Below are 25270 nucleotides of genomic sequence, written 5' to 3'. Positions count from 1 at the left end.
CTCAGGCTCAGTGAAATACTATAAGACATCTACAGTTAGTGGCTTTCTTTGCTTTAAAGAGGAAGTAGACTCTTGGTTATTCACGCAAAGACAAATGATTTTTAAATTACATCCTAAAAGGCTAACAGATCATTTGTCATTTTAAATAATGGCAAAAGGTAATTTATTGCTGTATTTGTGCTTACACAAATAGAAAAGGGTCCCTTGCATCGGAGCAGAACTTTACCAAAAATGGAATGGTAATCGCAGAGATACAAGCACAATTTAGGAATAAAAATTATATTTAAGGATACACACTGTAAACAGAAACCAGATCTTCAAAGCCTTTGAAAGAAGTATTCAAAAAACCTCACTTGTCAAATCTTCAGCGTTAACTAAGTGCAAATCTGGTTACAAAATTTGGGGCTCTGAATCAGATACAAAGTAATTTTTAGGTAAGCTTAAATACATTTTAGGTGCATGAGTTACCCTTAAGAAAAAAGAGGAAGCCCAGGGAGGGAAAGTGGATTCATTCCAGTTGGTTTAATCTGAATTCAAACCTCTGCACTTCCCACGTTTCTTCTTTTCATCATGGCTCCTTGTTTCTGTAATTTCTTTTCTGCTGAGTTTCCCCATGAGAAGTTGGAATGTTTGTGAACCTTCCATGATATCAGGGCAGCTTAGTGTATGACTGGGTGCCCTTATTTCAATAAACTGAAATCAAAGCTCTGAGCTCTCCACAGACACTCTGACCATTAACGGCAGCTCAGCCAATATCTAAGACTTAATGTTTGACAGCTAGCTTGTCAGCCCATGTGTATCTTAAATTTTTGTTTTCTTAAGCATCCTGAGTCAGGATAAGAGCAGAGGAAAGCCTCTTGGTGTCCTGATAGGTACTAAGGCATTGTGCCCTCAATCCCCATCTCAGATAGCCAGTCCAAAATGTCTAGAAGAAGAAGAAGAAGAGTTTGGATTTGATATCCTGCTTTATCACTACCCAAAGGAGTCTCAAAGCGGCTAACATTCTCCTTTCCCTTCCTCCCCCACAACAAACACTCTGTGAGGTGAGTGGGGCTGAGAGACTTCAGAGAAGTGTGACTGGCCCAAGGTCACCCAGCAGCTGCATGTGGAGGAGTGGAGACGCGAACCCGGTTCCCCAGATTACGAGACTACTGCTCTTAACCACTACACCACACTGGCTCTACCAAAAAGCTGAATGTATCAAAAATTGCAAGGCAGTCAAAGAGAATCAAACGGTTCACATCCCTCCTATATGTCTTCCTGCATACGTCTTCCACTGGTAGAATAAAAGGTCTTTCTGTATCCAAACCACAATGGAAATGGAACAGAAATGGATTCAGGAAAATGATGCCACCCAAAAATGTACTGGGTTGTGCATCCTGCCCAATTATTGCTGCTAGCCAATAACTGGATTAATTTTCAGGATCCAGGGAAGCTTTCTTCAGGTAGAACTTTCTCACAACCTCTTCTTTGAAGAGGCATTTATCACATCCTAGTCCCAGCCAGTCTACCACTCAGTCAACTGCTTTGAGCCAGGAGGGTGAAGGGTCAAGCAAACAGGTGGTCAGATACTCTGCTGCAAGCAGCTTGCCTTTGTCATCAGGCTTCATCAACCGACAAATCAGGACTGGGCAGTGCTTTGCTTTCTTTATTTCCAAAAGGATTTTCAGCCACAACCTTCCATGGTGTGTTTTCTACTATCAGCTGCTGAATTACTTTGACACACACAGATCAAGCCACCCAGTAAAAGTTGGGTTTGTAATAGCTCAGCGATGGTTTGTGAACAGACAGAATACGAGCCATGAATTTGAGCATTCGTTACTCAATGCACTAAATCCCTTGTTTGTTTGTTTCCCTGTTCACAGTGGGTTGTCTGCTAGGCTGATATGTTTAGAAATTGACTGATGCTCTCTAGTAGACAGCCTCAATATTCCTGGCCTTTATCTGGTATGTCTCCTACCTTCGCTGCTCCTGTGCATCTCTCCACGTCTGAAGCACTTCCAAATCAGTTGCAGGTCCCATGTAGCCTACAAAACACCTGGATAAAAGAAAAACATTGGGAGTGTTTTTGTTGCATGGCCATGTTTTAGCAATGGAGTGCATAGGACAACAGCCAGCTGTGCTTTTCAATATGCACTCTGTTTGCCAGCATCATTTATATCCTCTACAGCAGTGTTCCCCAACCTTGGGCCTCCAGCTGTTTTTGGACTACAATTCCCATCATCCTTGACCACTGGTCTTGCTAGCGAGGGATGATGGGAGTTGTAGTCCAAAAACAGCTGGAGGCCCAAGATTGGGGAACACTGCTCTACAGAATGTAGAAGATGAACAAGCAGTGACATTGGAACAGCACTTTTGGAATTGTCGGAGCACACCAGATGCCCTTAATCCAACCTTGATATTGCATAGGGAGCTTACTTATATCAAGTCAGATCACTGGTCCATCCAACTCAATATTGTCTACACTGACTGCCAGCACCTCTGCAGGGTTTCAGCCCTACCCAAAGATTCCTGGGATTGAATTTGGGACTATGCATGCGCAGCAGACGCCCTACCCACTGAACTACGATCCTTCCCTATATTGTCCCTGTATTCCAGATAGGGAAAGTGCTGAGGCAGGGAAAGAGTGGCTTATCAATTTATTGCATTTCTATCCCTTTTTGTGGAAGACAGAAGTGCCTGGCATGCTCTGGTCCATGGGGTCACGAAGAGTCGGACACGACTAAACGACTAAACAGCAACATCCCTTTTTCCAATGAGCCCAAGAGGTCATACATGAGATTACCATATGTATTTTCTCTTTACAACAACCCTGCAAGGTTAGTTGGGCTGAGAGTGTTTCTAGTCATTTCACCCATTTGTTTCAGTTTGCGAAGGAGTGTGTGTTTCACTCGGGGCTCTGTAAGGCCAGCTCTGCCTCCTTTGCAAAGGGGGAGGGCTGGCAGCTGCGAGGGCTGTGCGTCTTGCCTTCTCTACAGAGAAACTCTCGGCTCTGTGCAGATGTTGCTTGACACCCCTGCAACTGAAGGGGTCCTTTATAATTATAATTATAATTATGCATTTACTATTGCAAACAGCTGTGGGAGGTAGTCAGGTGAGGTACAGCTTGGACATCTCTTATTGCTCTTCTTCCACCACCACCAAACAGCAGCACGAGACATTTGGGGGTGGGGAGAAAGATTTGCAACAGGATCAGGTTTCCTCAATGTCGGCCGCTTTCCCCCTGCATAATCCCTTTGTGCTGGTGTTTGTAGGAAAATGTTTACCCACCATTTCCTCTATCTACTATTGCACAGTTCATGCACCTACAGCAGGCAGTTGAAAACTGTTTCATATCAAAAAAGGTTCAAGTGCATGAATTTCTGCAAAGATTCAGGACCTGGCAATTTGACCACCCACCCTCTAAGTGTTGACCTCAGAGTTTACCCGCTTTGATCAGATGAATGAATGGTGTCTGCATTTTAAAAACAGACTAAATTATAATCGCAGGTCATCATCTTTCAGATATTGTTCTGGTTGTTATTGCATGCCCTTTGTCCGACAATGTCAGAGATGTGCTTCTGTCTAGCCCTGGCTGTTGCTGTGAGATGTTTGGATGTTTAAGTGCTGAATAGCAAATATTTAATTAATATTCCAACCTGGGGAATATTATTTATCTATTATTAACTGTGCATTATTATCTGTTTAAAATATTTATAGCCACCTTTCCATGGCAGCTTAAAACTGACGCAGCTTAAAACAACAGCAACAAAATCATTTTTATGCATATAAGGCAGCCAGCAAATAAACATAGCAAGCTACAAAAGGAAGACATAAGAACACTTGAATCCACTACAGTGAAGTGGCTTCAGCTCTGCATCTAAAGACCTCGCTTGCATATCCACCAACCAGTGGATGCCTGAGGTCATGGAGTGAGAGGGTGCAATCCTATATTCCCCACAGGGAATGCATTGGTGAAGCAGCACCCAGCAGGACTGAACCCTCCTGTTCTCTGCAGTTTGGTTGCAGGGTGCTTCAGCAGACGAAGACTCAGAGTCTCCTTCCCCATCACTTTATCCTAGAAAATAACAAATTACATTATCTGTTTATAAATCTCAGTACAGTATTTCTTTGGACTTCTTAGAATTCCTGAGCAGCACTGGGTACTTTCTGCTGGTACTTTATAACCAGATGTTTTGGTCCACAGCTGGCAAAAGTTGCTACAAAGCGGCATGCACATGGATGGTGCCATCTATATAAACCACAAGCAAATTTCTTTCCGCTCCAAAGCCAAATCAATCACAAATGAACATCGAACTGTATCCTCCTCTTTTTCTTTCCTTCCCTTGTTTTGTAGGAGACATGCACCCAGCCATCAGTTTGAGCTAGCCCATCTCTAGCCTTGCAGAGAGAGGAGGTCCCGTCATTAATCCCTGACCTCTCCGTTTCAGTTTCACAAAGAAAGCTGAAGTTTAGTTTAAATATAGTTTCCAAGAGTGCACCAAGTCCTGCATAATAAATCTATCAATAAGCTTCTCAGCTTCACAGCCTGAAGGGGAACCATGTCTCTTATCACCTCTTGCCATTTGTCCACACTTGGGGGGTGGGGGGGTGGGACGGACAGACAGAGCAGGGGTGTGGAGGCTCATACGCCTGGGCAAACAAGGAAAGGAAAGGAAGAACAGGAGGGAGGGAACTTTCCTTTTCTTGAAGAAATGGCTTTAGCTCTATAAACAACATTTGCGTGAACTTTGTCCAGCTTGGCAGAAGACTAACAGGAATGTACACGGTCATTGTAACTGCATCGCTGAGGGCAATCACACTTTTCCCAGTTAAGGAAACAAATATAATAACAACAACAACAACAACAATAATTTATTTATATCCCGCCCTCCCCAGCCGAAGCCAGGCTGAGAGTGGCTAACAACAGTAAAATAATACAGCATTCTAAAATCAATTCATTCTAAAATCAGTTCAAATCAAACTGATGGCAACATTCGGCTAGAGTTCTGTGAAGAATTACCAAAGGAGGGGGTCAGGCTGTGCCTTGGCCAAAGACTTGCCTACCTTCCCGCTATATCCATTTTGATAGACCTTTGTGCCAATCTTCCTATATAGTGCTGCACATACTGAAGCTGTGTCTAAGATGGCAACATACCCTCAAGCTGTTCATGGTTGGACAGGGTTGCCTTAAAAAAAAATTAAACAATTTCAGCATAACAAATTATCAGTCCAAACAATCAATTACATTTTCCCCCCTCCAACCCCATCCCTCCCTCTCTCGCTCACCCAGGACTTCCCGCAGCTCCCCTCTCTGGTTTCTTTGCACATATTGTTCTCTGCATATTATAAAATTGTACATATCCTTGCCCAGGGACGCGGACTTATAAAAAATATTGGGGGGGCCCGGGAAAGCTCATGAATAATAAATAAGCTCATGAATATGCAAATAAAGTGGCACCGCCTCCTCGTGATCAGCTCCAAAGGAAATTGGGTGGAGCTTTTGCTCGGGAGGGAGGGCAGGAGGCATGCAGCCCGCCCCTCCCTGTGCATTTTGGGCTGGGGGAGGGGCGGCGATGGCGCTCTGCTGGAGGGGCGCCGGAGATTATTGGGGGGGCGGAGCCCCCCCAAACGAATTTTTGAGGGGGCTCGGGCCCCCTCAAGCCCCATGGAGTCGGCGCCTATGTCCTTGCCTATTCTATCATGTGTTCAGCTAATAAAATTGTGGATGTTTCTTCAAAACCTGCCAAGGAGTCCAGATCATTTTGTTGTCTTTTCGGGTGATTTGTAAAAAAGTCCCCATTCTTCCTTGAAATCACAATTGTCCTTATCAACCAGTTTGTATATCAACTTGGCCAATTCCGCAGAGCTCATCGATTTTTCTTGCCACTGTTCTTTCATTGGGATTTCCTCATTCTTCCATCCTTGTGCTAACAAGACTCTTGCCGCTGTTGTAGCATACATAAATAAGTTCTTTATTTTCCTTGGCAGGTCTTGTCCTACAATCCCTAACAAAAATGCTTCTGGTTGCCATATATATATATATATATATATATATATATGCTTTCGTAGATTTTCACGGGTACAGGAATGCAGGTTTTGGTGTCCTCGGGTGTCTTCCCGTGTAAAAGTTGGGGTGTCTAGGCGACGTTTCGACGAGGTCTCACTCGTCATCTTCAGGCTGGTGCTTTCGGCTTCTTGTTACTGGAACAGAGCAGGATCTCAGTGTTTGAGTTCCTATAAATACTGTTGAGGGGGTGTGGTGTATAGCCTCCAATGTTCTGTGCAGAGAGGAAGTTCCCAGGCTAGTGTGCCTTTTCTTCTTTTGTTCCTTAATTACTTGAGGGATATCTTGAGTGATTTCTTGAGTGATATCCTGAGTACCACTTAGGTGGGTCATTAGGTGTGGATTAGTTGCTAAAGTCTTTGTGTCTTGACCTCTTGAACTTTGTGAAGAGTTTTTCTGAGAAGATGGCTGTACTGCACTTAGTTGTGCAATATATATATATATATATATATATATATATATATATATAATATATATATATATATATATATATATATATATATATATATATATATATATATATATATATATATACGTAAGGCAGCGTTTTTCTGCTTCAGCCAGTGACCATAACAGCAATGCATGTCCAAATAACAAGTAAACCCAGAAGATAAACATCCAACCCACCTCCGTATTTGGGTAGTTAGCTGACAGCCCTCTTGCTTTTCTCCCTGATAACTTTGCTAGGACAGGCTGAAGGCAGAAATAAACATTTTTTTAAAAAAAGCTGTCTTGCTGCTGAAAAAGCCCGAAACACCCACCCGCCCACCGACAGCCACTTATCCTCTTTCCCAGCATAAGAAGAGGCCTATTGGATAAAAATTTCTGCTTAAAACTTCCAGTCCTTCTCATTATACTATATCTACTATCATGGTTTTGTCGCACAGCTTTCCGTTATATCCTTTTTCATGTATTCCACTATTTGTTTCATTCATTTTTGTTCACAAGTATCATTCAAGTTCTGCTTGGACATGATTTTGTATAAATTTTTGGTTGGTTTGTTTGTTTTTTCTTTTTCCTTCGTCTTTTCTTTCTTTTCTTTTTTGTCTTTTTAACTTTTTTCTTATTCTTATGCCGTGATGTTTTTTCTTCTGTATTGAATTTTTCTATACTTACCTTCATTGTAAATGATCATTTACGTCTGTATTTTAAACCAATAAAGATTTACCATGGGGGAAAAAGAGAGAGAGATTCAGTCAAATATAAAAGAAGAAGAAGAAGAAGAAGAAGAAGAAGAAGAAGAAGAAGAAGAAGAAGAAGAAGAAGAAGAAGAAAGAAGAGGCCTATTGGATCAGACCAAAGATGGAATCATTTTGTGTTCTGCAATGAATTCTTTGCATGAAGCCCTGTCCTCCATTCCACTCCATTCCACTGCAGTTCTACTTCTTTAAGGCCCTTCACGGCCTAGGACCCTCGTACCTACGGGACTGCCTCTCCTGGTATGCCCCACAGAGGAACCTACGGTCTGCAAATAAAAACAACCTGAAGGTCTCAGGCCTCAGAGAGGTTAGGCTGGCCTCAACTAGAGCCAGGGCTTTCTCGGCCGCGGCTCCAATCTGGTGGAACGCTCTGTCACAAGAGACTAGGGCCCTGCGGGACCTGACATCTTTCCGCAGGGCCTGCAAGACAGAGCTGTTCCACCAGGCCTTTGGTCAGGGCGCAGCCTGACTCCCTCCTCTGGCAACCTGCACAGAATTTTGCTTAACGGTTGCCATCAATTTGCTTTTAATTAATTTTTATAATGAAATGTTTTTAGAATGTTTGATTATTTGATTGTTTGATTATTTGCTTGTTGTTAGCTGCCCTGAGCCTGGCTTCGGCTGGGGAGGGCGGGATATAAATAAAATTTATTTATATTTATTTATTTTTATTATTACAGTGGTGCCCCGCAAGACGAATGCCTCGCAAGACGAAAAACCCGCAAGACGAAAGGGTTTTTCGGGTTTTGCGACGCTTCGCTAGACGATTTTCCCTATGGGCTTGCATCGCAAGACGAAAGCCCATAGGGAAATCTCGGGGACCTTTTTTTAAATGCTGGCGGTGGGGAGCAAAGCCTTTTTCCCCCCTCCGGACTTCAGAAGAGGTCCAGGAAGGCCGGCGGGGGCGAAAGGCTTTGCTCCCCACCGCCAGCATTTTAAAAGCGGTCCGGGATAGCAGGGAAGCGCTTCCCGCTATCCCGGACGGCTTTTGAAGGCAGGCAGGGGGGGCAAAGACTTTTGCCCCCCCCGCCCGCCTTGGGAAGAGGTCCTGGACCTCTTCCCAAGGCGGGCGGGGGGCAAAAGTCTTTGCCCCCCCTGCCTGCCTAACCGGGGGCTTTTAAATCGCCCCGGGACTGTCCGGGGCGATTTAAAAGCCCCCGGACGGCTTTTGAAGCCTCCCCCCGCCGCCCGGCTTCGGGGCATGTCCCGATGCAGGGCGGCCGGGCAGGAACGCCTCCCCCCGCCGCCCGGCTTCGGGCATCGTCCCGATGCCGGGCGACGGGGCGAGAAAGCCTCCCCCCGCCGCCCGGCATCGGAACCATGTCCCGATGCCGGGCGACGGGGCGGGAAAGCCTCCCCCCGCCGCCCGGCATCGGAACCATGTCCCGATGCCGGGCGACGGGGCGGGAAAGCCTCCCCCCGCCGCCCGGCATCGGAACCATGTCCCGATGCCGGGCGACGGGGCGGGAAAGCCTCCCCCCGCCGCCCGGCATCGGAACCATGTCCCGATGCCGGGCGACGGGGCGGGAAAGCCTCCCCCCGCCGCCCGGCATCGGAACCATGTCCCGATGCCGGGCGACGGGGCGGGAAAGCCTCCCCCCGCCGCCCGGCATCGGAACCATGTCCCGATGCCGGGCGACGGGGCGGGAAAGCCTCCCCCCGCCGCCCGGCATCGGAACGATGTCCCGAAGCCGGGCGGCCGGGCGGGAAAGCCTCCCCCCGCCGCCCGGCTTCGGGGCATCGTCCCGATGCCGGGCGGTGGGGCAGGAACGCCTCCCCCAGCCGCCCGGCTTCGGGGCATCGTCCCGATGCCGGGCGGTGGGGCAGGAACGCCTCCCCCCGCCGCCCGGCATCGGGGCATCGTCCCGATGCCGGGCGGTGGGGCAGGAACGCCTCCCCCAGCTGCCCGGCATCGGAACGATGTCCCGATGCCGGGCGGTGGGGCAGGAACGCCTCCCCCAGCCGCCCGGCTTCGGGGCATCGTCCCGATGCCGGGCGGTGGGGCAGGAACGCCTCCCCCCGCCGCCCGGCTTCGGGGCATCGTCCCGATGCCGGGCGGTGGGGCAGGAACGCCTCCCCCAGCCGCCCGGCTTCGGGGCATCGTTCCGATGCCGGGCGGTGGGGCAGGAACGCCTCCCCCCACCGCCCGGCATCGGAACGATGTCCCGAAGCCGGCGGCCGGGCGAGAAAGCCTCCCCCCGCCGCCCGGCATCGGAACGATGTCCCGAAGCCGGGCGGCCGGGCGGGAAAGCCTCCCCCCGCCGCCCGGCTTCGGGGCATCGTCCCGATGCCGGGCGGTGGGGCAGGAACGCCTCCCCCAGCCGCCCGGCTTCGGGGCATCGTCCCGATGCCGGGCGGTGGGGCAGGAACGCCTCCCCCCGCCGCCCGGCTTCGGGGCATCGTCCCGATGCCGGGCGGTGGGGCAGGAACGCCTCCCCCAGCCGCCCGGCTTCGGGGCATCGTTCCGATGCCGGGCGGTGGGGCAGGAACGCCTCCCCCCACCGCCCGGCATCGGAACGATGTCCCGAAGCCGGCGGCCGGGCGAGAAAGCCTCCCCCCGCCGCCCGGCATCGGAACGATGTCCCGAAGCCGAGCGGCGGGGCGAGAAAGCCTTTGTCCCCCCTGCCTGCCTTCCCAGGGGCTTTTAAATCGCCCCGGACAGCGGAGAAGTCCTCCGCTGTCCCGGGCGATTTTAAAATGCCGCCCGCCAGAAGAGGTGGGGGAAGGCGTTTTCCATAGGAACGCATTAATTGATTTTCAATGCATTCCTATGGAAAACCGTGCATCGCAAGACGAAAAACTCGCAAGACGAAGAGACTTGCGGAACGAATTAATTTCGTCTTGCGAGGCACCACTGTATTATTATTCCACCCCAAAGTGTGTTATTCACTGTCCACCATAGTGAACATATGTAATTCACCTGATTATATCACTTTATAAGATTGTGCAACTTACGTAAATCACATAAATTACCCAAGTTAGGCTGTTATTATGTGTTTTTCCACCTCACTCATTTTGATGCAAAGAATCATTAAGGATCACACTTCAAAATGACCTTGACAGATTAGAGAACTGGGCCAAAACAAACAAGATGAATTTTAACAGGGTGAAATGTAAAGTATTGCCCTTGGGCAAAAAAAATTGAGAGGCACAAATACAAGATGGGTGACACCTGGCTTGAGAGCAGTACATGTGAAAAGGATCTAGGAGTCTTGGTTGACCACAAACTTGACATGAGCCAACAGTGTGACGCGGCAGCTAAAAAAGCCAATGCAATTCTGGGCTGCATCAATAGGAGTATAGCATCTAGATCAAGGGAAGTAATAGTGCCACTGTATTCTGCTCTGGTCAGACCTCACCTGGAGTACTGTGTCCAGTTCTGGGCACCACAGTTCAAGAAGGACACTGACAAACTGGAACGTGTCCAGAGGAGGGCAACCAAAATGGTCAAAGGCCTGGAAACGATGCCTTATGAGGAACGGCTAAGGGAGCTGGGCATGCTTAGCCTGGAGAAGAGGAGGTTAAGGGGTGATATGATAACCATATTCAAATATATAAAAGGATGTCACATAGAGGAGGGAGAAAGGTTGTTTTCTGCTGCTCCAGAGAAGCGGACACGGAGCAATGGATCCAAACTACAAGAAAGAAGATTCCACCTAAACATTAGGAAGAACTTCCTGACAGTAAGAGCTGTTCGACAGTGGAATTTGCTGCCAAGGAGTGTGGTGGAGTCTCCTTCTTTGGAGGTCTTTAAGCAGAGGCTTGACAACCGTATGTCAGGAGTGCTCTGATGGTGTTTCCTGCTTGGCAGGGGGTTGGACTCGATGGCCCTTGTGGTCTCTTCCAACTCTATGATTCTATGATTCTATGATTATAGTCAAATATCCAGGTATGAAAGATAAACAGAATGAAGCATGGAAGGAGAAGGAGGGAAGTTGCTGGATATCTAACAGTATGTAAAATGTTGATTTTGAGGTGTATAATTGAAAATTTCATAAAATTTATTGTAAAAAAAATTAATTGAATTTATATATGTGTGGCTGCTTTGATCTGTTTTTATATTCATTTTTCTTTTTATATAAGCAGTTGTTTTAACTGTTTATATGTTTTTATTTGTAATTGTTTTATATATATTATTATTTTGTAAATCTCTTTGGGATGCCTCATGGGAAAGGATTCATAAAATAATGCAGCACTAGGTGTGTGCACGCACATCAAATAAATAACAAAACAGAGGCAAGCTGCTGTAATTTCCCGGACTTCATCCACTCAGATGAAGTTGCAGTTGGTAGAATTGTAACTCCAAGCCAGCTTCAGTCTTTGGTCTTGCAAGTCCGCAAAAGATACCGTACAATCACTAAAATCGCAAATTGCTATTTAGTTGCTACAATTCTGCAGGCACTCAAGCTCACAAATTGGCAATAAAACATTTTTTTGTTCTGTTTTACCATATGTCTGTTTCAGCAGCGATATCGTAAAAGCCAATTTTTGTAAGTTCGCGAATTTAAGCCGCGCTTTAACATTTCATGGTCGGAATTTGGAAAAAAAGTGCAGCTTATGGTATATTCGGGCCAATATGGTACATATCATTTGCAGGCTGAAAATAAGAACCATAATTAATACCAAACATATACTCTGGACTTGGAGCTGTCACAGCTGCCTCGGGTTGCAGAAGACCCCCAGGCGTTCCTCCCTGTCCCCCCAACTCTGCCAGTGGTGGCCAATCACAGTGCTGTTTTGGGGCAAGACCACGTCCATTTAGGGTGAACTCTCATGTAAGATCTAGTGGAGTCACCGGAACTCACTGAAACTCTCTCACACATGTACATCAGAATTAATTAGGTGAAGGCTTTCCTTCTGTGTAAAAGCTTTCCCAGGCTTTTACAGAGTTTTCAGCATTTATAGCAATTTTACATGCCTTGCCAGCCAGCATTTTAATATTGTTTAGTGTGGTTTGTTTGTTTGATTGATCCGAGTTTCCATGTGTCTCTGCGTTCACTGGGGGGATTCTGCTAGTTGTTGAACTCTATGAGCCATCGTGAAGTTTGCATAGTTTTGATTTGTTACAGCGAGTTGTATATTTGTTTTAAATTACAAGTTGCCTGAACACTTTTTTTTATATATTACATACAGTAGATGACTCAGAAATGCTAGGCGCACCTTGAATTTTTTCACTTATGCTCAAGAAGGCAATTTTTATTTTTATTTTAACAGGATCAGACCTACACAAAATTAAATGAGATCTTCTTTAGAATAGAAAGGCTGCGGCGCTAAGTTCCTTTCCTACTTGGCTGAAGTGGAAGGTAGGGATTGGTGGATTGCTGTGCCAGTTTGGAGATGGCACAGTGATTGGTCTTGGATGCTGTCATGTGATGGCAGCAGGGCTGACTCGGGATCCCAGATCCTCCCTACCCTTGGACTTCCTGTTTCATGGCTTCCCATTGGCTGCTGCAGGAAGGGGAGTGCCATGCTTGTGGAACGATGCTACTGTGACTCCACAGGTAGCAGGCAGCCAGCAGAGGCTGGCAGGGCAGGGTGCAAAGGGGGTTGATTTGCTGTCTAAGGTGCTAGAAAACCCAAGTCCCTCGGTATACTCATTCCCCTGTTTTGCAATGCACACATTTTCTGATCCTGGTTTGCTGGGGATGAGCACGAAACATAGCTTGCCAAATTAGCTATAGATAGGGGCACTAAATCAGCCCTGAGTGCTCACTGGAAGGACAGATCCTGAAGCTGAGGCTCCAATAATTTGGCCACCTCATGAGAAGAGAAGACTCCCTGGAAAAGACCCTGATGTTGGGAAAGATGGAGGGCACAAGGAGAAGGGGACGACAGAGGACGAGATGGTTGGATGGTGTTCTTGAAGCTACCAGCATGAGTTTGACCAAACTGTGGGAGGCAGTGGAAGACAGGAGTGCCTGGCGTGCTCTGGTCCAGGGAGTCACGAAGAGTCGGATACGACTAAACGACTAAACAACAACAAAGGGGCACTAAGTAGAAACATGGGGTGGAAAGGCCTGTGTGAAAGGAGAGGAAAGAAGACAAGTCTCTAAACCATGGGCTAAACAATTCCATTCAGAAGACTGTCTGAACTGAGCATAATGTTCCTGGCTCTCACTGCAAAAATCCCTCCCCCGCCCCTTAATTTCAGGCCAAACCCAAATTTACCCAGCCCAAATTTTTGAATGTGGCTTGGCTCACTGAGCATTGGAGTGTAGGCTGCCCTTTGTGCTGTGATGTTTACTCTTATATGTCTCGTGTTCACACATGTATAGCGATCACAATGTCTCGGAGTATGTCCAGACTACAAAATTCAGCTGACTACCTTTTGGGGGAGCTACCCACTAGTGATATAAATCCATATCTTTATCTATGTCTATTTTATATATGGGTGTGAGAAAAATAGTATATCACTCTTTGTCGTTTTGGATGACTGGCTTCCCCACTGTTTTTCTGGCTTGTTGGCCAAGCCTACCAACAATTCTGGACCTCAAGGTATTTCCTGTTTCAGAAACATCGCCTCTCCCTCTCTCTCTCTTGTCACAGTGTTGCGGTGACAGAGCCCCACATTCCTAACTTTCTCCCGACACCGTGCAGTTAAATAAAACCGCAGAAGCAGTCAATTTGGTCCAGAACTCCTGCAGCCCATTTGGTATAATGATTAGTCAGTGATGTCCTCCAGACAATATTTACAGAAGGGAACTGTGGGCTCATAATGAAAAGAGTTAAACCCCCTTCCTTAGTATTGCTTTGCAGATATATTACGTGCCACAAAAGGTGTCAAGTAAAGTTCAAGAGAGCTGTGAAGAAACCCTGCCAAAATTCATGCCTGAACACATTTAATAACAAAATATGTGTGTATACGACAAGCCTGTCTGGCAGATCTGTTTTCTAGACACTACATGATCTTTTGAAGAAACTCTCAAGATGCTGATAGATGGGCTTTTGAAAACTTGCGGGATATACATAAAAGGGTGGGAGGCGAGTGACAAGAGCTAGCAAATCGCATGATTAGATCCAAGCAAGCTATGATCATAGGGAGACCTCAAAAGTAAACAAACAAGACATGTACATTTTAATACTGTTTCAGGATGTCACTTTAATCCCTCCAGCATAATTTGGGTGAAATCTGGGGAGCAGGGAAGGGATAGTAAGCACAGGTCTGGTCATTAGCTGCGCCTCATTTTAGTAGCATGTTTAAATCAGCACAATGCAGGGTTGCCAACTGGCCAGGAAAAAATAGTACAGGATGTTCCTCTGCCTTTGACAATTGCGTGATATGCAGAAGTCAGCAAACACAGCTTTGAGAAAAGCACAATCACCATCAAATAGGGAGGTGCTGTAGGTTAAACCACAGAGCCTAGGGCGTGTCGATCAGAAGGTCGGTGGTTTGAATCCCCGCGACGGGGTGAGCTCCCGTTACTCAGTCCCTGCTCCTGCCAACCTAGCAGTTCAAAAGCATGTCAAAGTGCAAGTAGATAAATAGGTACCGCGCCGGTGGGAAGGTAAACGGCATTTCTGTGCACTGCTCTGGTTCACCAGAAGCGGCTTAGTCATGCTGGCCACATGAACTGGAAGCTGTTTGCCGGCTCCCTCGGCCAATAAAGCGAGACGAGTGCGGCAACCCCAGAGTCGGTCACGACTAGACCTAATGGTCAGGTATCCCCTTTACCTTTACATTTATCTGGATATCAAGTTGCTATTAAATGGACATGTGCAGGGGCTTCAAAAAAGTTGGCAAATCTATTATTGATTGATTGATTGATTTACTACCCACTCTAAGGCCCCAGGGCAGATTACAGCATTAAATGGGTGTTTGCTCACCAGGTACAGCAGCAGGCTACTATTTATATATAAGCTGTTTTCTATTATCAGTACAGTAGTACCTCGGGTTACAGACGCTTCAGGTTACAGACGCTTCAGGTTACAGACTCCGCTAACCCAAAAATAGTACCTCAGGTTAAGAACTTTGCTTCAGGATGAGAACAGAAATTGCGCTGCGGCAGCGGGAAGCCCCATTAGCTAAAGTGGTACCTCAGGTTAAGAACAGTTTCAGGTTAAGAACGGATCTCCAGAACGAATCATGTTCTTAACCCGAGATACACTGTACCTACTTATTGAACAATTTGATGGGCAAGCCCATCACACAATTTGTTGGGCAAGCCCATCACACAATTTGTTGTGTGAGCTGTTTTGAGAAAGCAGTTAGGCAGCAGAAGATGGCTAGGCCGTGTGGACTGAGCTTGCTGCATTGCTTACCAGCTTGCCAGTGCCACATGTCACTACCAGTTACTGTGCTCACACCGCACTCAGTTGCCTGGTGCCTCAGCCCTTCCCCTCTCCCTCTCAGAAGCCAGCAGTGATGTTGGGAAGCCAAGTAGGCAGTCCACTCCCATCCGTCCAACCTGCTGCTGCATTCCCCCTTTTTCAAAGCAGCCCCACACAACAAAACTGGCTACTGACCAGTGGGTGGCTTCCTCCCCACATTGCAATTAAGAACTTGTACTTGCCCCAAAGAGCTGAAACTATGCAATGTGGTATATTCTGCCTGCAACATGATAGTTTTCTTCTCCTTCTGCATAACTAGGTGTGGGTCAAAATACAACCAATGTGTTGGGTGTAGCTCTCCCCCCCCCCATGATGCATGGATCTGTCAATTCAATTTTTCCTCAGATTCTCATTTTCCCTGTCTTAAATTCAGTTCTCCACCTTTCCAATTTTCTTTCTAAATCCTCATGAAAATTCACCAGCATTTTAAAATGAATTTCTCCTAATATGCACACATTTGCAAGCGGTTTTGACTCTAGACATATTTTTTTGCAAACAACGTTCCCTACTGTGATGCATTTTTTGTATGCTGTTTTCATTAATGTATGGACACTTTCGCCTAATACATGCATTTTTCTGCACAGTGTTTTGCTGGCAAACTGCATCACAAAATTCAGAGAACTGCAAATTTCAAAGGATAGCTGTGCTTCGATTCGTGTGTCAGTTCAAGAAGTGAAACTTATGTAGTTGCTCATTAAAAGCAAACAAACATCAAATTTCTCCCAGTCCCTAGATTTTTCATAGTAAAAGCAAAGTAGAAAGGAAAGTTAACAGAAAGAGCACTCAGGGTATTAAAATGATGCCGCCAGCCTATTTTCCCAAGAAAAGCAATTTAAAATGACATGATGTTAATGTAAGTCAATCCAGAAAGAAAAACAGAACGTTCACCTGCAAGCAATCCCTTGAGACTGGTCAAGGCTGTCTCACAAATTGCCCAGTGTTTAACTTGAAGTCCATTTGTTAATTCTGTAAACACTGCTGTTTCCATTTCACATTGACATGATATTGACAATATGACTCTAATCCTGCAAGGAAGGAAGTATTGGGTTTCAGGCAGCTACAGGACACCCCTCCAGTCTATCTTCACCTGAGGGGCTTGTGCAAAATGTTATTGACATAAGACAACATGGTCTGCTTCAGGCTTCCAGGTGATTGAAATCTGTCTGAGATTTGTTAAGTTACTGCATTTAATGCTAGCAATGGGTTCTCAGTATACTCTATATTCTGTATCAGGGGTGAGACATCATTTTCAGCCTGAGGGTTCCATCCCATAATAGGCAACACTGGCTGTATCCCAGTGGTCAGAGGTGAAAAGTGGGTGTGGCCAGAGAGAAACCATGGGCAGAAATAAGCAGAGCAAAAGATAGCGCTCTTAACTTTAGTACAGAGAATATATCCCAGCTCTGCTAAAATAGGAGATTTCTACCCACAGTCACACTCCTCTGTGCCCTCTTTCCAAGTGTATTTTTTTCTCCCCACACCTTCACCCTGTGGACAAACTTTGACAGTCAGACAGAGACCTACATGTCAATCATCTGACCTCATAATAACTTCAAGCGCTGATAGGTGGGCAGGCCTGACTATCCCTCAGAGTTGACCAGTGGGGTGAGAGAGAGTCCTGTCCTACTGTCTGCAAAGAACGCATTGGCGCAGCAACTCCAAGAAGGACTGGACTCTGCTCTTCAGCAGATGAATCGTGAGTTCACTCCTGCAGCGTTTTGAGCAGGATTTAACCATCACTCACTGGCTGATGAGTGAGAGGTTAAATCCTTCTGCTTTGGCTGCATGCACCTGTGAGGAACTGATGGGTGCAACCAACAAATAATTGAGTAATGCTTGATATCACCAGGATGTCAGCTAACTGTTATCTTTTTGGTGTCTACCAAAGACCTTCCTCTTCCAACTAGTCTTCTAAGTGGACATTTTTTTATCCCAGTTTGTAAGTCTATTGGATTTTACATTTTTTTTTTTGTACATAATTATTTTAACACTTTTAAAAATATATATTTTTGGGGGGTTATATATGCAGTTGTTTTATATGCCTTTCTATTGTGTTGTGATATTGTTTTGAGATGCTTCACGGGAAGCAATTAATGAACTTGTTATATTTACTTACTTTATTTCATAAAAGTTATACACTGTTTGATTTTTTTTAAAAAAAAACACACACCTCAAAGCGGTTTGCAAAAAGATGAAACAGTAAAATCAAGAAACATTACAACTCTACTTTGAAAAATACAACAGTTAAAATACTAAAACAGATTAAAATTACCTCAGCTTTCTAAGCATCTGGGTCGGTTTGCCTAAACAGGAATGTTTTTAGCAGGCACTGAAAAGAGTAAAGTGAAGGTTCCTGCTTGATCCCAATAGGCAATAGGCAATAGGCATGAAATAAATAAGAGCCCATAGACTTGTTTATCTACAGTGTGGCCAGCTTAATCCATTCTGGAGAGCCTCCCTGGACCTACAAATTTAACTTGCTTTGGCTAAAAGTGGCAGGAAGATCATAGCTGTATTTAGATTCTCCGTAAGAGAGAATGAGGATCACAGAACTTCATTTTCTAAACACCATCTTAGAAGCCGAATTGCAAATCAAAGCGGATGGAGTGACTGGGAAGCAAATCAGTGTTGTTTTCCTAAGCACATATACAGATGAAAGGAAAATATTGAGGCATGTACAAACCCCTCGTTTTTAACAACTATTTGCATATAAACTAAATATGAAGATAAAGAGATTGCTACAGAGCATGAGACACACACAAACACCAACTTGTTTCGTGTGATCCTATTTTTACACAATTCCAGGCATTTAGTGGGAAACGGTCAAAGGCATTTTCTGCAGAGTTACCCTTCATATTTGTCACAGCCACACGAGCATACAACTTTATCTCCTTTGACAATATGAAATCAGTCACTGTCTCCTTTGTTTGACATAATTAGCATGCCGGCAATCCCTGCGGTGACCTCCACAATTTAGAGATGACAGCTCAGGAGTGCAGCTCTGAGCTACGGCATCATGTGTGCTTTGTGTTAAAGTAAATGGCTCCAAACAGGAGACTTCATGCCATCAACGAGCCCTGCTCTCCCTCCACCCACTGCCCCCGCCCACCAACTTCCCTGCCAAAGGATTATATTCGGTCGCACAGCATCTGAGAAAATAAATTCCAAATATATGATACCGGTGGAGACCATGTGCCTAGTTTATGCTCATATAATGCAGACAGGGAGGCACCCGAGGCAACTGGCACGGAGAACGTATAAAAGGAAGACGAAACTGGCTTCCCGCCCGAGTTCAAGCCACCCCAGCTAGATAATGTTAAATTGGAAATAGGAATAATTATGTACTTAGGGCTTGATTATGTTCCTCGTTTCTTTGGGGACAATGTATTAGCATGTTAATTTGGGAGGTAAGGGGGGGAAATAGAGATCTTATCTCTTCGGCACATGCCACACGCTGAACTCCTGATGACAAACCATTTCCATGCCATGCAGGAGATGCTGATGATCCGAGGCACTCAGCCGAAAGCCCACAGAGAGAGGTTTTTTATTATCCTCTGTGTATATTTATTTCTCCCCATATTGATTTCAATCGCACAATTACCCTCATAGTCAGAGACTCAGAGAAGGGGCTCCAATGTGGGCCAGGACATCCTATGCCAAGTGTGCTTTTCCAATGGCTGCAATGGGGAGACAGCTCACTTTGCAATATTTGCATTACATGGTCTATTGTGAGCTGCATATATGCACTACTCCTCCCTCTATATATGCAGCCCTTGTATGGGGATTGTGTGGGATGTGATCCATGAGAGGCAGTCAAGTACAACATTCATTTTAATGCCAGAGAAGACATGTGAGGGAATGTTTGGTCCAGCCAGTCGAAACTTCCTATTCTTCCTGGCTGGAGCATCTTTCCTTTTGCATGTGATAGAAGGTGGCCATGACCTAACCTGTCCAGGTATCAAAAGGATGAGTGACACAGCACCCTTCCTCTTTTTTACTTCCTTCTTCGTTTTAGCTAGGACTGCTCTGCTAGCTCTCAGCTAGCAGAAGCACTGGGATTATTCCCCCATGTGGGATAGATCCACATGTACATATTTGTAACTAAGTCTGCCTTCAGGAATCCAACTGTGAACTGATGTGAGTAAACTTCTTTTATTGACTTTGAATAAGATTGTGGTGCCTTTATTCTTTTAAGAGAGACTCAAGGGAACCTACCAGGAACGTACAATTCAGTCTTAGACAGACTGAATTGTATAATAGTGAGAGGCTTATACGAGCCTGCAACCAGCTATCTGCTGTGCATGTAAAAAAGGGGAATGTAACTCTGCTAAGTAAAGGAACTTGCTAGCACAAGTTAGGAAGGATATTAATAGACAATATATCCTCTCCTGTCACCCTGAACATTCCCACAAATTGTGCATTCCCCCCAGACAAGGGAGAATGGTCTTCTTCCCTGCACTGTGACAGACATCAGAAGCAACAGAAAAGCTGTTCACTTTTCACTCACTCAGGTACACTATTCACTTATGTGGGTGGTGCTGCCCCATGCACACAGTGGCAATGAGGAAGTGGAGCCACTCAGAGAGGGCTCAACTGAGGGCTTCTTACCAAAGGACACACAAAACATGGAGCCACCACTGGAATAAAGGAGACAGGACATCCATCTTCAGACAGGGCTGTTACATAGACGTAAGTGTGGGGATCCTATGGCCCTCCAGATGCTGCTGTACTACAGTTCCCATAACCCCTAGCCATTGTCATGCTTGCTAGGGCTGATGGGAGTTCAGCTACATCTGGGGAGCCAAAGGTTTTCCACACCAGTCGCAGAAGATAGGGCATTTTGCTCCAAGGGGCAGCACTAGAACCAATCGGGAGAAAATGTCAAGGCAGAACTTTGTTCCTAGACGTTAGGAGAACCTTCCTAATGACAAGATTCAATTAACAGATCTCTAGGATGTGGGGTTCTGTCCTCCGCTGAGGGTATTCAAGCCAAGGGTTGGATAGCTATATGTTGGGGGTGTTGTACTTGCATCCTGCACCGATGATCCTGCATCGAGCAAATTTCAGGCTAGGCGCCCTATGAAATCTCTTCCCACTCTAAAGATCTGTGGTTCTGATAGCAAGAAGAAAAACCCGGAAGCATGTGGAGCAGAAGCACAAGTTCCCCACACTTCCCCTTCTTTGCGATGCTTAAAGCAGCTTATTACAAAATGCGTCTTTAAATGTTCCCGGTTTGAACGCCCAATTAGTTTCTTGCAGGAAAAGTAAAATGTCCCTGTTTCATTTGGCACAAACCCCTAAAGGGGCATGACATTGTCACTTTCACCTTGAACTTTACCGGTGCTGTAAGCCAACGGCCCAGCCAACTACCTATTATGGAGGTATGTTTCCATTCTCTCCCCTGGATATCTGATGATTTATGTCATCTTTGCTCATCACTTTACATCACTTATTATACTGTTTAGGTTACTTTGATGTCAATGGCTTAGTCTCATACCAGACATCCCTCAACAAAAGCACATATACAGGTGTCTCCTCGGAAAAGGAGGGGTATGTATAATAGCTGGTCTCTCATACCACGGTCATTTTATTTATTTTGTTCAAAGCCATTCATGACTGTAATCACTGCCTTTGGGCTTTCCTCTTTTGCTTCTCCTAAAGCCTTTCCACAATAAGCATCTTTTCTGCTCCAGAGAGATGCCTTTTGCTTTTGTTCCTGCATGTAGACTTGTGCTTTGCTTGGCTGAAATTGTCTGTGTGAATCATCTGCCATATAATTTCCTTCTAATTCATAATTTGTTTTGCTCTTTGATGATTCCTAAAAAGATTACCTGTAAACTCTAAAAACTTTTCCTTGTTGCTGTTACTGCATTCATGGGATTAACATTAGGGGCTGAAAAAACAAGCTCTCCTGGCACCTTAAAGACTAACATATTTATTGTGGCACAAGTTTTTCCCCAGATGTCATTAAAGCTAAACTCTGCCAACAGTTTCTCATTGATTGTTTTCATATTGAGAAAAATGGTATGAGCTTAAACAAAAAGGATCAGATCCTGACACCTGGCAAACATAGTCGGGCTTTACGGCCACCTTTATTTGAATTATATGGGTCCAACATTAACTCCCCCCCCCCCCAGTATAACTCCCTGGCAATTTCCATAAGGAAAACACAAGTCAACACTTTCATCAAGGATGGGCTCATTTTTACACCATGAAAAATGTGATACAGTGGTACCTCGGGTTACACACGCTTCAGGTTGCAGACGCTTCAGGTTACAGACTCCGCTAACCCAGAAATAGTACCTCGGGTTAAGAACTTTGCTTCAGGATGAGAACAGAAATCGTGCTCCGGCGGCGCAGTGGCAGCGGGAGGCCCCATTAGCTAAAGTGGTGCTTCAGGTTAAGACCAATTTCAGGTTAAGAATGGACTTCCAAAATGAATTAAATACTTAACCCAAGGTACCACTGTACTTTTGCGACCCACCTATGGGGCAACTCCAAAATGTAGAGCTGAATTTGTTTCTAATTCAGGAATCAGGATATTTATCTCTAGAGCTGGCCCTACCAAATTTATTGCAGTCCTGTATACAGCCACTAGGCTTTCAGATGATCAATGTGTTTCCTGTTTCTGATGCCTGCCTAGGAATAATAGGGGTCCTGCACAACACTTGGAAGGGCACCTCGGCCAGTGAGATGACATCTTTCAAAATTCACACTTCTCCAGATTTTGAGATGCAGTTCCTCGGCTAAATAATGTGTGCAGAAACACAACTCTTAGGGTAAATCATGCACATAAATTAGTGTTATGCTTATTAATTAGTATTATGCTTATTAGTAAGCAAAAGTAAACCTGGCTTTGCTGGAAATTCTGTTAGTGAATTAAATCTGGATTTGATAGATCATGGGTTGAATGCTATGGAAAAGGTTGCTCCGGAGCGAAAGCTCTGAACAATAATTGGAGACTATGCTAAAGTGAGGAATGGAACTGATCAGATGGGATAGGTCTGGAGCAATTTGGAGTCAAATAGGGGACATTAGTTCCATGACAGAGATTTTAATCCATCAAAAATTGCTTGCAGGTTTATCAGCTGTTCTTACAGTAGTGGTTTGTATTCCCCACATGCCAATCAAATGAAAAGAGCCACATTATATTCTGTTACATGCACCAAACATTTAGAAAATAAATAAATACTAAGATGATTAGGACAATCAAAGCAATTACTAACCAGTAACTAGCTAATATCACCCCGCTTGCTCTGCAAAATGAGAAGAAGCCCTTTCCTTTGCTCTACCTAGGGTGGAAACACATTTGAGTGGGACAAAAGAGGGCAGATCTTCTCAGTCGTTGCACCTAGATCAGGAGCACCGAACCCCAGGCCCAGGAACCAGGGCCCTCCAGGTAAAAATGTTCCCTACCCCAACTTAAGTTGTGGAACACCTTGCCCCTAACCTCACAATTTTTCTTTAATTATTAGCTATTGTTTTATTCCAGCAGGTTTTTTGTTGCCTATGGCAAACGATGTTTTGATGCTTTAATTCAGGGGTCAGCAAACTTTTTCAGCAAGGGGCCGGTCCACTGTCCCTCAGACCTTGTGGGGGGCCGGACTATATTTTGAAAAAAATATATGAATGAATTCCTATGCCCCACAAATAACCCAGAGATGTATTTTAAATAAAAGCACACATTCTACTCATGTAAAAACACCAGGCAGGCCCCACAAATAACCCAGAGATGCATTTTAAATAAAAGGACACATCCTACTCATGTAAAAACACGCTGATTCCTGGACCGTCCGTGGGCCGGATTTAGAAGGCTATTGGGCTGGATCCAGCCCCCGGGCCTTAGTTTGCCTACCCATGCTTTAATTGCCATTGTTTGGTTGCATTCTTTCACATTGTTGCTTTTCATGAAATTGTAATTGTAAATGTCGCTGGGTGGAGCTTCCCCCACCCCACCTCCGAAGGGCGAAGACATAAGCATTTGAACGAATAAATAAAAATCTCAGGAGTGCCAAATGTGAGTAAATGGAATACATGCGCAGCCACTGTCATGTTCCTCATACAACCACACCTTTTTTATCCTCTCGGAAAAGATGACTCAAACGTATGACATTCCTTAAAAGCCTGTGAGCTTTGATACTTCCCAGAGAAGAGGGCTGGAGCGTATTTTACCTCATGACACTGCCGATGATCTCATTAAAGCACAAAGTAATCACTTGGAGACATCTGCACTCCTGGGCTCCGGCCTGTGTTTCGCTGTTACTTAATGAGCAGTCAAGTGGCTGATTCTTTTAACAGAGGGCACCGATTAGGCTGCCGTATCGCCTCGAGCTCCTTTCCTTATTCTGGGCTTTTCATTTGAGCCAATTTCTCAGCCCTCGCAACATGCAGAGAGGCAATCTCATACCAAAAAGAGGCATTCGCCTCTAAATCTTTCCAGCTGCTTTCAGGGCCCATATAGTATATGAGGTGAGATATTGTGAAATTTCACCACACAGTAAAGAGCAGCCAAAGGGCATATTCTAACCTCTCTCTTCCCCACCCTCTTCCTCTCCCTTACCTACTGCCTCCTGGTACCCTTTCATCTTCTATATGCCCAGTTGCCCAAACAGAATATCGTGGGGAAGGGGCTTCCAAGCTGGGGTCCGCAAGCTTCACTCAAGGTGGTCCATGGTGTCTCTGTGAAGAATGGCTGTGAAAGGCCACTCTTAAATATTCATATTTAAGTCACAATTCTATTGCTTCTGTTATTGCTTATATGTGGCACAAATCCGGGATGCCAACTTCTGGGTCTGCACTCCCACGTGATCCATGTGAGATTGCACCCCCCAAAAAAAAAGCACTTTCCCAAGCATAGCGCCCCAAAGCATGCATTTTGGGGCATCACACATTATTCTTCAGGAACACACTTTTGGAGAGGGAAGCTCTCTTGTGTGGCCCCAAAACATGCATTTATTTGAGCTCCATGCCCAAATAAAATGCAGCCCGAAATTGTGTGAGATTGTGGCTGCCATTTTGGCTGCTGTCCTCTTCTGAGAAAAAAACAGGATGTCCCTTTTTTCCCCCGGGGCAGTTGATGAGTCTGTTATTATTGTATTTTATTTTGTATACTGGGGAGTTCACATTGTAATGCAATAAAATACAATATAAGGACTAAAAGAAGCAATAAAAACACAAGATCCTCAGCAATTTTCAAGTGGTTGTGGTGGGGGATATGGGAACCTCTGTCATAGGGGACCCCTTTCAAGAGAATTCCTTGCCAGGATGCCTTGCTTCTGATGCAACAGGCTTGAAGGCGGAAAGAAGGAATTGTTTCAGCTCTCTGCTCTGTCTCTGACATGCCAGTATCATTAAAGCCTTCTCAGAGACTTATAATAGCTGTTGTTGTTGTTGTTATCATCATCTGCTCTTCACCAGAAGGTCTCAGAGCAGATCGCAATAATTTGGAACCCAACATTAAAAACTGTTTAAAACAAATTATGGCTGGCCCCACAGAGGTGGGGAAATATCACCCTAGCCTGTTTTAGTGGATGGTATTTTATTGTTTGCTTCCCACTCACTTCCCACTTTGTATATTAATCTAGTTTTACTTACGAATTCAACCTTGCATGGATATTTCAAATGGATCACTACAACCAGGTGACTACACAAAAGTAATCTTCAGATTGAAAAATGGTTATCACATGAGTAAGCTCTA

General features: G+C 45.3%; 1 long non-coding RNA gene across 1 annotated transcript; it reads right to left on the bottom strand.

Moving 5' to 3' along the window:
* Positions 1-3690: 3690 nt before the first annotated feature.
* On the bottom strand, positions 3691-24139 carry LOC309366026. The gene is made up of 3 exons (XR_014166415.1): positions 23746-24139; positions 5047-5168; positions 3691-4057 (listed from the first exon to the last, which is right to left on the bottom strand). It is a non-coding gene; the product is annotated as an uncharacterized lncRNA (long non-coding RNA).
* Between the last annotated feature and the right edge of the window lie 1131 nt (positions 24140-25270).

The sequence above is a fragment of the Podarcis melisellensis genome (assembly GCF_964234715.1).
Source record: "Podarcis melisellensis genome assembly, chromosome: 3".
Lineage (NCBI taxonomy): Eukaryota > Metazoa > Chordata > Lepidosauria > Squamata > Lacertidae > Podarcis > Podarcis melisellensis.
The sequence above is the reverse complement of the archived record's forward strand: the minus strand, read 5'-3'. Positions and strand labels throughout refer to the sequence as shown.